The following is a 12,317-nucleotide window of genomic DNA, read 5'->3' on the forward strand; positions in this document are numbered from 1 at the left end:
ACAAAATTTGGGGAATGTCTGTGTCCTAGGCCAAAAAAACTCAGGAAAAAGCGTGTCAAGCTTCCCTTAAGGCTGAGCTGAATCACCTTTTGAATGTTATCCTCAAGGCTGCAACCAGACCTGTACTCATTGGCCAAAATAGTTTGCATGGTTAGCAGTCAGTTGGCACTGACTGCTGAAGTTAATTGGTTTTCAGAATTTCAATCTATGCCAAATAGGTGGATAAAGAATTAGAATACAACATTGTCACTTAGCAGATGTGGAATTGTGCTTTCAGGGAGAAGCAGGAATATCTGTATAGCAGATTGAGAGATCGGTTGGGCTCTGTGCACACACTTGAGGAAGCCTGCAGATCTCAGATCTTTTGCTTTTATTGGCCGTTCAGTTGGCACTGAATTGTACTCTGCTTGAACAGCGGTCACCTTGTGCCACCAAATTCAGTAGGAGTTCTACCCATAGGGAAATTATTATGACAGTTTCAGATGTTCTTATTTGTTTTTTTAAGATCAGTGGATGAAACTATGACCCTGTATTATTTTTTTTTATAATTATTTTTCTGCCTTGACAATGGATAACTGTTTACTATTGCTTTGTAAACACAATGTTGGTTACTAATGAGATGAGTAAAAGGGAGAGGTTTAGCTGGAGTAGCCAGGGAGGAGGAGGAGGTGATTATGTTATGACCTAAGTACATCAGATTTCAGAATTAAATGTCAGGGTGGCAGGCTGTTCTCCAGTAACCATGGTCATGATGGGAAGTCACCACAGATCTGAAAGAGCCTCCTTTCTCTTGGACTCCAGGGAATGCAGCAAAGCCAATCTGTTTACATGGCCTGCTTTGGGATTTGAGCTGAACAATGTGTTTGTGCTTGTTTTGGGCAGGAGAGTTATTGAAGATACTGAACTGGAGCAAGTCCCTTAACTCTGGAGTTGACTTTGAGTTTATTTGTTAACTGGTTTTCCATGAATTCAGTGTTAACCACATGTGAATCAATATAATGGGTAAAGCATTGATTTCATAACTTCCGAAGAATCTAACTAAAGGGGAATATCAGGGAGTACAACATAGCGTAGAGTACAAGAAGCTTTAAAAGTCTCGGGATTTCTGTGAGCAGACTGCATTGATACCAGACTTGTTCTTTAGGAATCTAAAAAACTCTTGATAAGCCTAGAAATGTGAACTGGAAACTTCAAAAGAGAACCACAATCCTTCTAGCAGCACAGTATTAGGACACAATTATAGCAGGAAATACCTAGATTAAGCTGGAAGAGTGTTTACAGCCATAAGCCTGTTTTCTATTTGTACCTAAACAAGTTGACCATGCCTCAGTATGGTAAGAATCTGATGGCCTTATCTTCAAAGGGAGAGTATTTTGGTTCTTTTTAAGTCAGAATAGATCAGAAGAAGGAAGTAAATAGAATTTAGGTGCTTAGTTCATAGCTGCGATCATGAAAACCTTGCTCGGTGCCTGACCCGTGAACCTGGCTGCAAAACAACCTTGTTCTCTAGACAGGTCTAGTGGCATCTCAGTGCTGGCAGTTCTGGAATGCTTTAGCTTAATGTTAAGAAGCCAGAACTGAGGTGTTCCAATGGTGTTTTTATGGATCTTTGGTATATTGATGGAACCATATTCCACAGCTATCCAGTGTGTTTGGTGCTTCCTTTCAAAACAAGCTAGCAAAGTCTTAACGCTCCCTTCAGCTCCTTTTCTCTGGGATGAACAAACCAAGGGACGTCAACCACTCCTCACACCCCTTGCCCTCAGACCTTCCCCATCTTTGCAGCCCTCCTTTGGGAGCTCTCTAATAGCATCACATCCTTTTGATATTGTGGTGCCCAGAACTGCACACAGTGCTCCAGGTGAGCTGAAATTCCAGTAAGTGGAGTTCAGGGATATGATTCCTATTAATCAGTGTTGGTTTTTTTTTCCTCAGTGTTTTCACACATTCAAAAATAGAAAACAGAGACCCCATGCTCCAGAACAGCCGGTATCTTGTGGTCAGATACTGTCAACAGTGGAGAGAAATGGGTTTGACCCCCCTGCAATGAATGGATGTGTTGCAATGCCTTGCAGTTCTTCCAGCAGCCATGCTGCCTTAAGGGGAAGATGACAACCTACAAACCCTGGTCAAACAGAGATGCCTTCTATCTGTCCTTAGTCTGGTGCCAGGGCCTGGAGAGGAGCAGAACTAAATCTTATACATATTGTATTCTTGGTAGCTGAAGGTGATCTTTTATGCAGTGTGCTGATAGTTCTAATCTCACTGCTGAGGTCTCACAGCCTACAGCTCTCCAGTGTCAAAGAGATAACAAGGCCCCATGAGTGGTCGTGTCTCAGAAGAAGCTGCTCCATCTACTCTTGCCACTCATTTTCCCCTGTCCTGAGTGTTTATGTGACCAAGTGACTATTTAGAGTGGGAAATGAACCCTGACAGAAGTTGGGTTTTAGGTGACTTTCATCCAGTTTATCTTGTGTCCGAGAAGCAGTGTGACATCCCAGGAGGGGGTGGCATGGAGCAGAGTCAGTAGGCTCAGTGGGGCTTATTTCAGTGGTTCTGCCAGTGCAACATGGCTTAAAGAACTCATCTAAATACAGCATCATTCTGATGTAGTATACAGAGCCTCAGGGCCATAGAGGAGGTTCCAGACTTTGTTTCAAGAGGCCTACGTTTTGGGCATTACAAATATTATTGCTTTTTTCAGTCTTTTTAACTACCAAGGCAAGAGAGAGACATACACCTGAAAATGAATGCCCAGCAACTTCAGCTGCCAAATATCTTTCTCTTACAGAAGTACAGGTCAGTATCGAACATTGAGTTGGGAAATAAATACTTTATACCAATCTACATCCTTTACAGGAAACATTCTGGTATGTGTCCAAACAGACTTGGGAATGTTTCAGCTTCTCTAAGATGTGTGTCCCAGAGCACAGTGCTATGAGGCAATACAGTGGTTTAGTAAATAGTCCCAGCATGACTGCTTGAAGGCAAACAATGAAGAAGAAATCATCTAAGATGCATGTTGCTACGCTTGAATCACATGCCTGTTCTTGGGCTATAAATCACTGCATGTTAATGAAGTGCTTCTTTCCGATAATGTTAGTGCTTCAGTAGGGATTACTGGTTTTTATAAGCAGAATAAATTCCAGCATGCAGGCCATTTTATACTGAGAGGATACAGATGAGAGGGAAGGAGCAGTAGAAGGAGGGGGACAAGGAGATGTCCTTGTCAGCATTGTTAGTCTCATTTTCTGTTTCCTGTGATAGGTGGTTAGAAATGGATCAATTGTATTCCCTAGGAATAAAAACCACTGCCTCCATGATTCCAGGTGTGAGCAGGGATGGGCTGAGCTATGGCATAGCAAAGGCTGTGCCCAAGGGCATGGTGTTTCTGGGCTGTGAATGACAGATTCTGAAATTGTCCATATGAAAAAAGGATCTTTTCTGTCTCTTGGCAGATTTTGTATTCAGCACGATTACTTCATGCCTCCACTGAATACTCTTTCTAGGAAATCTTTTGGGGAATGCTTACCTAGCTGCCTTAGTCTCTGGAAATGCTTTTTGAAAGAGATTGTGAGATTTCTTCCATCTTTAATTTCCAAGGAGTTTGTAATACATACCATGTGTCATGAAAGAAACACTGAGTGTAAAGCATGTAAGATTCCGACTTAAACAGAAAGCCATGGTACAGCTGGGCTAAGTTAAGAAGTAGATATGTGTAAGTGAAAGCGTGGTGACTCCTTATTTAGTGAGTATCTTAGGGAAGTAAGGTAATGGAGCTCAGAGCTCTGCAATGTCCAACACAGCCGTTCTGTGGTGATAGTAATGGAAAAGCCCAGAGCTCAAAATGCTGAAGGAAGGTCACTTTGCCTGATAAACTGTTAATGGGAACTGGCTGTATTGGGTTAATGTACTGACGCTGCTGTTTTGGTCAGTTCATGTCAATCCCTAGTGCAGACAAGCCCTAGGATTTATTAAATCATGGAACAGTATTTGAGTATTAGCTTCCATGATCTTTAACAAACCTAACCTGACTGGGAACATTAAGTGAGTAAAAATGAAAAGCTCACATTTTTAGAGAATGCAACTTCTCTTTCCAACTTCTGCTCCATCCTGAAGCCCTTTGGCAGAGCCCAAGCTGCAGAATACTGAATAGACTGCCTGCGGATATTTGCATGTAATTCATTTTCATATCTCTTTTTTATTGAAAGGAACAGTGTGAAGCCAAGCACTGACTAACGGCTGTCTCTTATTCTCCTGTGGAAATCCCACTTACCTTCTCCACAAAGATATTTCCACAGACAGGTCCTCCAGGGAATATGTAAAAGATTTCATGGGTGTTTTGTTCTTTTTGTTTCTTTCTTTCTTTTTTTTTTTTTAATTACTATAGGTTTAGTTGTTCTGGATGAACTCGTCTGGCCATTTCTTCCCATGCTCATGCACGTAAAAGAGATCTTCTGAAGATAAAGACACAACAGCTGCTAACCCAGCTCACTTGCAAACAGCACTGCTAACTCTAAGAGCTCTGTCTCATCTTTGGAGTTCTTTTTTCTTAGCACGATTCTTCTGCTGCTGATTCTGGCTGAAGATGTTTTGCTGTGCCCAGCTTTTAAATGAGTGGCACGTGTTCCCTGATACCCTTTTTCAGATCTGACAAGTCATCGTTGTTACACGCTAAATCAACTCTCACAGCGTCCAGTGTGATGTTATTTGCAGCCGAAGGCTGCCTTAGAGTACAGCATGTGAATGTATGAATGTGTATTTTGATGACTTGCCCACAGTTAACTTTCTAGCCATTTTAGGGAGGAGAAAACTGTTAACAAATCCAGGCAAAAGACAGTTGTGCAGAGTAAGGAAATATATCAAAGGAGTCAAAATATTTGTTTCAATGCCTTCAGAATGAGTGCATTTTCCTTTGCATTGCAGATGTTTTAGAAAATAGGTTTATTTTTTAATAAAGGCATTGAAAACCTGAAATGAAAATGAAACACTTCAAACAAAATTGCAATATTGACCCCAAATTAGTCTGTTCTGATTAAAAAATCACTTTATTTTGGCGAAACAGAAAAAAAGTATTTTTTTCTAACTTTTCTTCTTTGGCTTGGCCAGCAAATTGGATCTTTGTGCGTTTTACTGCTTTAGTTGGATCTCTGCACAAAGGCTTCTCAGTAATTAGCTAAGCAGCACAAATGCAGGCAGTAACAGACTCGCATCAAAGTGTAGGATATTCAACATTCGGTGCAGTTTGGGTAAGATATGTGTCATTCTGGCTTTTTGGAAAGATGATTCATTCAGCACTACAGATTCATTGCGGTTCTCTGTATTTGGGATATTGATTTTTTATTCGATGCAGCTGTGAATATTCAGAGAGGACATTGCAGGCATTTTCTGGAATGACAGCCAGTCCCACTCCTTCTGCTTACGCTGCCTACTGGGGAGCTCTTCACATATTCTGCTCAAGTCAGGCTGGCTTTCCTATGAGATTTCTGAAGCAGTTCTGCAAACAGCTGACAACTGAAACCTGAATATATGCCACGTGGAGGGCAGCACATATCTGGAAAAGAAAAAAAAAGGAGAAAGCTCAAGTAACAAATAGGACCCGTTTCACTGAGGGAAGGAGTCTTGCAGACTACTTGTTCCTGAGATCAACAAGAATTCCCCTTCTACCTTTTCATCTTCAAGTGGCAAGACGCTTTTGTGTTCCATTTATATCCCCATTTTTGTATTTGCTGCCTTGTCTAGGAGGACATTTAGTAATATTTAATGTCAGTTCTTTCTTAGCAAGATAACAAACAAATGAATATCAATCAACTGCATTCTAAATAAACAGAAAGCAGCAGTTGTAACACCACTGGTGCTTCTGACCAAAAACGTTTAACAGCAATTAAGTGGTTTACATTTATCCAGTTTTGACACGTGTGATTTTGGTTTACAAAAAATGTAGCTGGTCAGTGTATTCATCCAATTGAGTTAATCCCTCTTGAAAAGGATTGTTTTGCCTATTTGGATTGTTATTTAGAAGGGGAGTATTCTGATGGCATGAAAGATGGGCCAAAGCTGAAAGCTGGCAGAGGAAGAGAAGCAAAGTCAGAGCTTGAAAAACAAAGAAAAATAAATACTACATAAACAAAATCTGGTAAATCACATTCTGCCAAGTCTGTGAACAAAGCAAAAGGGCACTGTCATGAACACATGAGTAGGAGGAGTTTAAGACTACAAGCATGTAAAAATGACTTAATGGAAAAATGTTGGTGTGGGATAAGAGAGCCCATTTTCTTTCATAATGAGGAAGAGAGCAAAGAAATTGTACTTTCATAAAAATAAAAGACTAATACCAACTCCATAACACAGTCATCAAAATAACCTGGGAAGGAGACAGTGGATCACAGCCAAGGGAAATAAATAAAGCAAGAGTGGAAGAGGAAAGTATGATGTTATCCACAGCAAAGAACTTAGTCAGTAGTATTGCGCATCAGACTGCAAAAGATGGGGATTGCCAGTTTGGTAAGACTAGACTGCTAGTAGCCAGTCCTTGAATGGAGATGGTGGTGGTGGTTGTCAGTAACTGTCTGGAGGAAAGCCAACAAACACTGTAACCTCAGATGCAGGGGGACCAACCCTCACCATTATATCACCATGTCTATATATTGTAACACCACTTGGGCAACTGGGCATTTCCAGGATTATGACACCCTACCAAGAATATTAGTTAGCATTTTGCGGAATGGTGTAATCACAGAATTCACAGAATCATAGAATCATTAAGGTTGGAAAAGACCTCCAAGATCAAGTCCAACCATCAGTCCATCACCACTATGCTCACTGAACCATGTTCCCAAGCGCTGCATCTGTGCATTGCTGGAACACCTCCAGGGAGTTGCATACATGAGAGACACTGGCTTGTTTGTCTCCAGCTCACGGAGCGTGAATTATGGCCTCATGTAAAGCAAATCCGTTGCCCAACTCTTTACAGAAAACTAGCAAATGCGTGACAGAGATCTAGTGCATGATATGGAATGGAAGAAAATGAAACACAAAAATAGCTGATAAAGCCACGGAGTGACCACAGAATTGGGAAAAGGCATAAATATGATTTCCTCCAAAGCTGAAACAGCAGGAGGGAGGAGGAGAGAATGAATATGCGGTGTGGTAGGAAATGAGTATTACAGGCATAAAGGGACATCTTAAGCAATGACTACTGAGACTAATGCACCGAGTATGTTATCACCGTGCTCATCTCTTTGAGTTTCAGATAGGAATTTCTCACAATACTGTAAAGCAGATTTATGTTTATGGTCAGCTTTCATGGGTTTGGAGGCACTGCCCTTGAGCTACAAGGAGACTGAGGTCAAGGGAGGATTCTGCTGTACCATGGCAGTGTCTAGGATGGATGCGGTCCTTAGCAAAGGACGTTCTGCTGGAAGATGCCTGTATTCAGTTATGAATCTGACATGGCACGCAAGATGAGGTGAGATGACTGGAAAGAAAAGTGTTTGAGGGCGGAATCAGGACAGGGAGTGAATAGAGGCTGAGAAGTCCTTGACTGAGCACAAGCACTGCCCTGTGACAACTGAAGCGTGGGTATGTTATCTACATGCTTTTTCTCCTAAATTCAAAACACTGCCCCATATCAGCTGCTAGGAAGAAAATCCCAATCGAAGCCAGGATATTGCTGGAAAGAAGAAAATCTATATAGAGCAGACCTCATCTTTTATATTGCAAAACAGGCTGCTGGCTTTTTGAATGTTAGCGTGGTCTGGTCTTTCCCTTCTTTAATCTGCCTGCCATGAATATTGGTCAGAAACAAAGCATTAAGAGCATGGAGCAGGAGAGGTTTTGATGACAAGTTACAAGGTCAGTTTTTCAAACTATTTAGGTACCTGACAGGATTTCCCCAAGCATTCCTGCCTCCACTCAAGGGAGTGTTTTGCTTCTGAAGATTGACTGCCTGCCTACGTGCATTGTGGTGGGGATCATTCATCTCCCAGTGCCACAGCAGAGAATAGTCAGGTCATTCATGTAGGTACATATGCTGTAAGAAAGGGAAAACATTTTTTCCTTTCTGTGGAAATAGTTATTCACTCTAACTTATTAACTGCCCCATAAGTCAGCATCTCTACATGGCACACAAGGAAGGATTTCTTAAAAGTCCTCATTTTAAAGCATGTAAGCTTGCAGGAATGTTTATTTCCTCAAACTGTTTGGACACACGGTCTTTCTTGCAGTAATTATCTCCATATGGTTGAAAAGGCACCACAGATTTGACACTAAGGTTGTTTTCATCAGTGTAAAAATATAGAACATTTCTAAAAGGTATTGCTTTGTAAATACAAGGTGATTCATGTAAGTTTGACAGACACTAACATTCTTATGGACAGGTTTACCAAAAAGAAGCACATAACCTTTTAGATAGAATCTTTGTGTGTGTGTTTGTGCATCTTTGAATTCCTCTAGGTATGTGAGCCCAGCAATGGTTAATTGGTGGGGTGAGGTCTATGTGCGACTTCAGCATCCCAGCTGCAGGAACACAGCACAGAAGCTCTGTGATCCATGCTGGGAACTTTCTCCAGACCTTCCTCTGCATGCTGCAGCAAGTTCATTTTCCCAGCAGACAAGAAAACATCTCTATGATGGCACCATTGGTTGAGAAACATAGGTTCCATGTTTTCTTCTGCCTGAGGATGCTTGAGCCTCCATAGCTGAGCTGTGAAGGGCATGTGTTCATCAGTAGCTTCATCAGGTTACTCTGGGGTACCCTTCAGCATTCCCCTTTACAGCCCCCCTGCCTCAGCTGCAAATCTAAATACTTCTGTAGGCTAGGTATTGTTTTTTAATGCACCAACTATTTGATAGTTAGTCTGGAAGTGCCTTAGCAGTGATCCTATGGGACTTAATTCCATACATATGACTCCTTGACTCTGTACATTCATTTTGCAGCTGGGTCTTAATATTTTCACGTGCACACATACATGCACTCAAGGTATTGGTGCAGTTTGCTTTGCAATGGCTGGAGATGCATGTTATTTTTTTCTTTTAGGAGCTTGTTGGCAATCTTTGGACTCTGTTTTTCTTGGAGTATCCCTACCATGGCACCCATTCTTCAGTGTCGTGTTCTAAAAACTGCATCTACATGCATGTTTTTAGAACGTGTTGTGGGTTTTTTCATATATTTCCGTAGTTCTAAACTGTAAACATGAAAGAATATCCACGAGACAGTTGTAAATTCTATGTCTGTGTATATTTTTAGCTTTTATAGGTCCAGCTTTTTAATTTAGAATTACTGTCACTGTAGGACTTCAACTAACAAATATTTTAACTTGGTGAACGCTCAGATTATTTAATAAGTGAATCCATTATACTTTCTTAACATCTGCTCTTAATAATCCCAAATGTTTTTGATTTGTTCTACTTTCACATGAAGATTTTGTTTGCTTTATATTATTTTACTCTTTTTAAGCTACGGCATCGTTATGCACAAGGGTTGATTCTCCCTTCCTGGAAGTTTGTAATTGAATGGGCATTGATGTTTGACTAGGAAACAAAGGAGAGTAAGTTTTAAAGTATTTATTTCCAAGACACAATGCTCTCTAAAACATTAACACCATGACAGTAAATAGTAAAACCACTGGCCAAATAAGTTGTCTCATTATAAAATTCTCCTAAAATGGCATCATCTGAAGCATGTAAAGGCCAGGAAAAGTTAAGAAATTGAGTTTGAATTTCTTTTTGTCTCTTCTGTTAGTTCAGTAAATGTGTGACAATTTGGAAAACATGTTCTGTAAGTTCATTGGAAAGTGAGCTTCTCATTAATTCAGAACAAAAATGTAAGGCTTTCATCATCGTTGTTCCACAACGCGCCATTTCTGTAACACTTGGCAGCTTCTGCTAAAGCAGAAAGCATTCAGGAAAAGAGAGGTTGGAAAAATAACTGAGTGTATTCAGGTGGATCCACCAAATCCCATTGGGTTCTTTTGTTTTGGATTTGTTTTCATACTTAAAGCAGTTGATTGTAATAGGTATCTTAAATTAAGTATGTCATTTAAAATCTGACTTATTTGCCCAGGAAGGTTATGGAATGGATAATCTCAGGAGCCATCATGGACCAGTTAAAGGTCAACCAGGGGATCAGGCCCAGTCAGCATGGGTTTATGAATGGTAGATCCTGTCTGACAAACCTGATGTCATTCTATGACAAGGTGACCCGCTTAGTGGATGAGGGTAAGGCTGTCGATGTGGTCTACCTGGACTTCAGTGAGGCCTTTGATGCTGTCCCCCACAACATCCTCGTGGAGAAGCTGGCTGCCTGCAGTTTGGATGGGTGTACGCTCCACTGGGTGAAACACTGGCTGGATGGCTGGGCCCAAAGAGCTGTGATCAATGGAGTGAAATCCAGTTGGCAGCCAGACACAAGTGGTGTCCCCCAGGGCTCAGTACTGGGGCTGCTTCTATTTAACATCTTTATTAACATGATGTGGTGCTCAGGGACATGGTTTAGGGTTGTTAGTTAGGGTAGGTTGGTTAGGTCATGGTTGGACTCGATGACCTTTAAGGTCTTTTCCAACCTGAGTAATTCTGTGATTCTATGATTTAAAACCTGGTTATTTGTAAATGAAATCTCACTGACAGCAAATGTCAAACAGGGATTCTGCACAAACCAAAACGTCGTCTGGACAATCACCATGGGATTGCATGGAGTCTTTTGTTGGAGAACTATGTTTAGTTCTGGCGTGACACCTCACAAAGGATGCAAGCCACCTGGAAAGGGCACCGGAGAGAGACAGGAATGGCTGAGCGTCTAGAAAGTGTGGCCCCAGGAAAGATGAAAAGAGCAGCCTGTTTATTTGTAAGGAAGTGAGATGTGGTAACAGACATAACATAACTTTCCTGCTGTGTAGAGGCGGTAAAGGATCTGTTCCTTCTGTCTGCTGGAGCAAAAAGAAGTAATAGGCTACAACTGCAGCAGGAAGGACTTTTGTTAGGGTAAGATGTTTTGGTTAAGGAAGACGTATGGAGGGGTAAGCAGCAGGGGGCTGTGGAATTGCCACCACTGGAGGCTCAGAAGAGCAGACTACACTTGTATCTGTCAGGAATAGTTGTGATTGTCTGCGCTGTGAGGCAGATGCTTGAGATCCAATGACTCTTATGGACTCCATGGAGCTCCTTGAGGGTGGGCCGATCCTTCCACTTGTACCTCCACGGCTCAGCTCATTAGGAAAAAAAGAGCTTTAAAAAGGATTTTTAAATATGTACTAAATGAGACATAAACAAGACAGAATTGGAAGTGGACTTCCTTCAAAGGGCGTAAGTTCCAAGGGCTCGAGCATCAGAATAAATTAGGTGTTTGTTCGTAGTTTGATCATTCTGCAAGTTGTCTGCTCGTATGGTTCAAATCTGAGTTTAGCCTTTCAGCCTGTGTTTAAGCTACAGTAAGGGATGGTGCTGTCGTTGAGCTGACCTTTTCCTTTCTATAGGTTAAATAGCTCTTCTTCCATGCTCAGGTTTCCCACCATGTGAATTCAGTCAGTGCTGTCATACTTGCCCCTTTCACACCAGCTCCTCCAGTTTTTTCTTCTAAGGAAAGGTTAACTCTAATTTTTCATTGTCTTTATCCCTATACTCCTTTTTCCTGCACATTCCACAGAGCAATTTTCTTTCTCATGGAGATTCTGGTTCCTAACAGAAGACCTCCCAGTTAACAGGCTCTTACTGCACGCCTTCCCATTTAAATATAGCATTCAAGATATCATTCTCAAACCTCTAAACAATATAACTGCAATATATCCTATACCACTAATAGATCTTAGAGAGCTTGGAGAACAAAAACTCCAAATATTTTCACTGTTTTTATAAAACAGGAGGAAAATGAAGAAGTTTATGTGCTTAGTATTTAAATGAATGCAAAAGAGAGTTGTGACCCACATACACTGCTGACCCTTTGCTTTTTTTTTAAATCCATCCCCAGCGGTTCCTCCATTACACCACAGGATTGTTTAGTCTCCATTTCACTGCAATCCGCTTTGTACCACACTGGGTTTCAGACCACAGCTTGGGATCTACCAAGTTAGATCTTCACTTCATACACCAGCAAGAAGCATAGAATAACTTTCAAACAGTATTTCTTCACATTTGTATGCACGGAAAGAGTTAAGGAAGGTTCACACCCCCCCCACCCCAGATTTATATAAGATTTGTCTGGGATATATTTAAATGTGGAAAACTTGGAAGAAAGCTTAAGAAAACACTGTCAGATGAATGTCTCAAAGTGCCCACGTACAGCTGTGGAATCTCTTTTTGTTGGTGAGAGGGTCTGCTAGGAT

At 41.2% G+C, this 12,317-nt stretch overlaps 1 protein-coding gene across 2 annotated transcripts in view; it reads left to right on the forward strand.

Annotated features, from left to right (window-relative positions):
- The window catches only part of TNFAIP6 (TNF alpha induced protein 6), a 30,178-nt gene that overhangs the window by 1,423 nt on the left and 16,438 nt on the right, over positions 1-12,317 (forward strand). Inside the window, exon 1 of one of the 2 annotated variants that reach the window (XM_040703511.2) lies at positions 10,554-10,980. The exons of the other annotated variant lie outside the window; for it this stretch is intronic. The gene's annotated coding sequence lies outside the window, so the exon portion shown is untranslated. Of the gene's footprint in view, positions 1-10,553; positions 10,981-12,317 lie in introns of those variants that run through there. 2 annotated transcript variants of the gene reach the window in all.

Source organism: Gallus gallus, chromosome 7 (assembly GCF_016699485.2).
Source record: "Gallus gallus isolate bGalGal1 chromosome 7, bGalGal1.mat.broiler.GRCg7b, whole genome shotgun sequence".
NCBI lineage: Eukaryota > Metazoa > Chordata > Aves > Galliformes > Phasianidae > Gallus > Gallus gallus.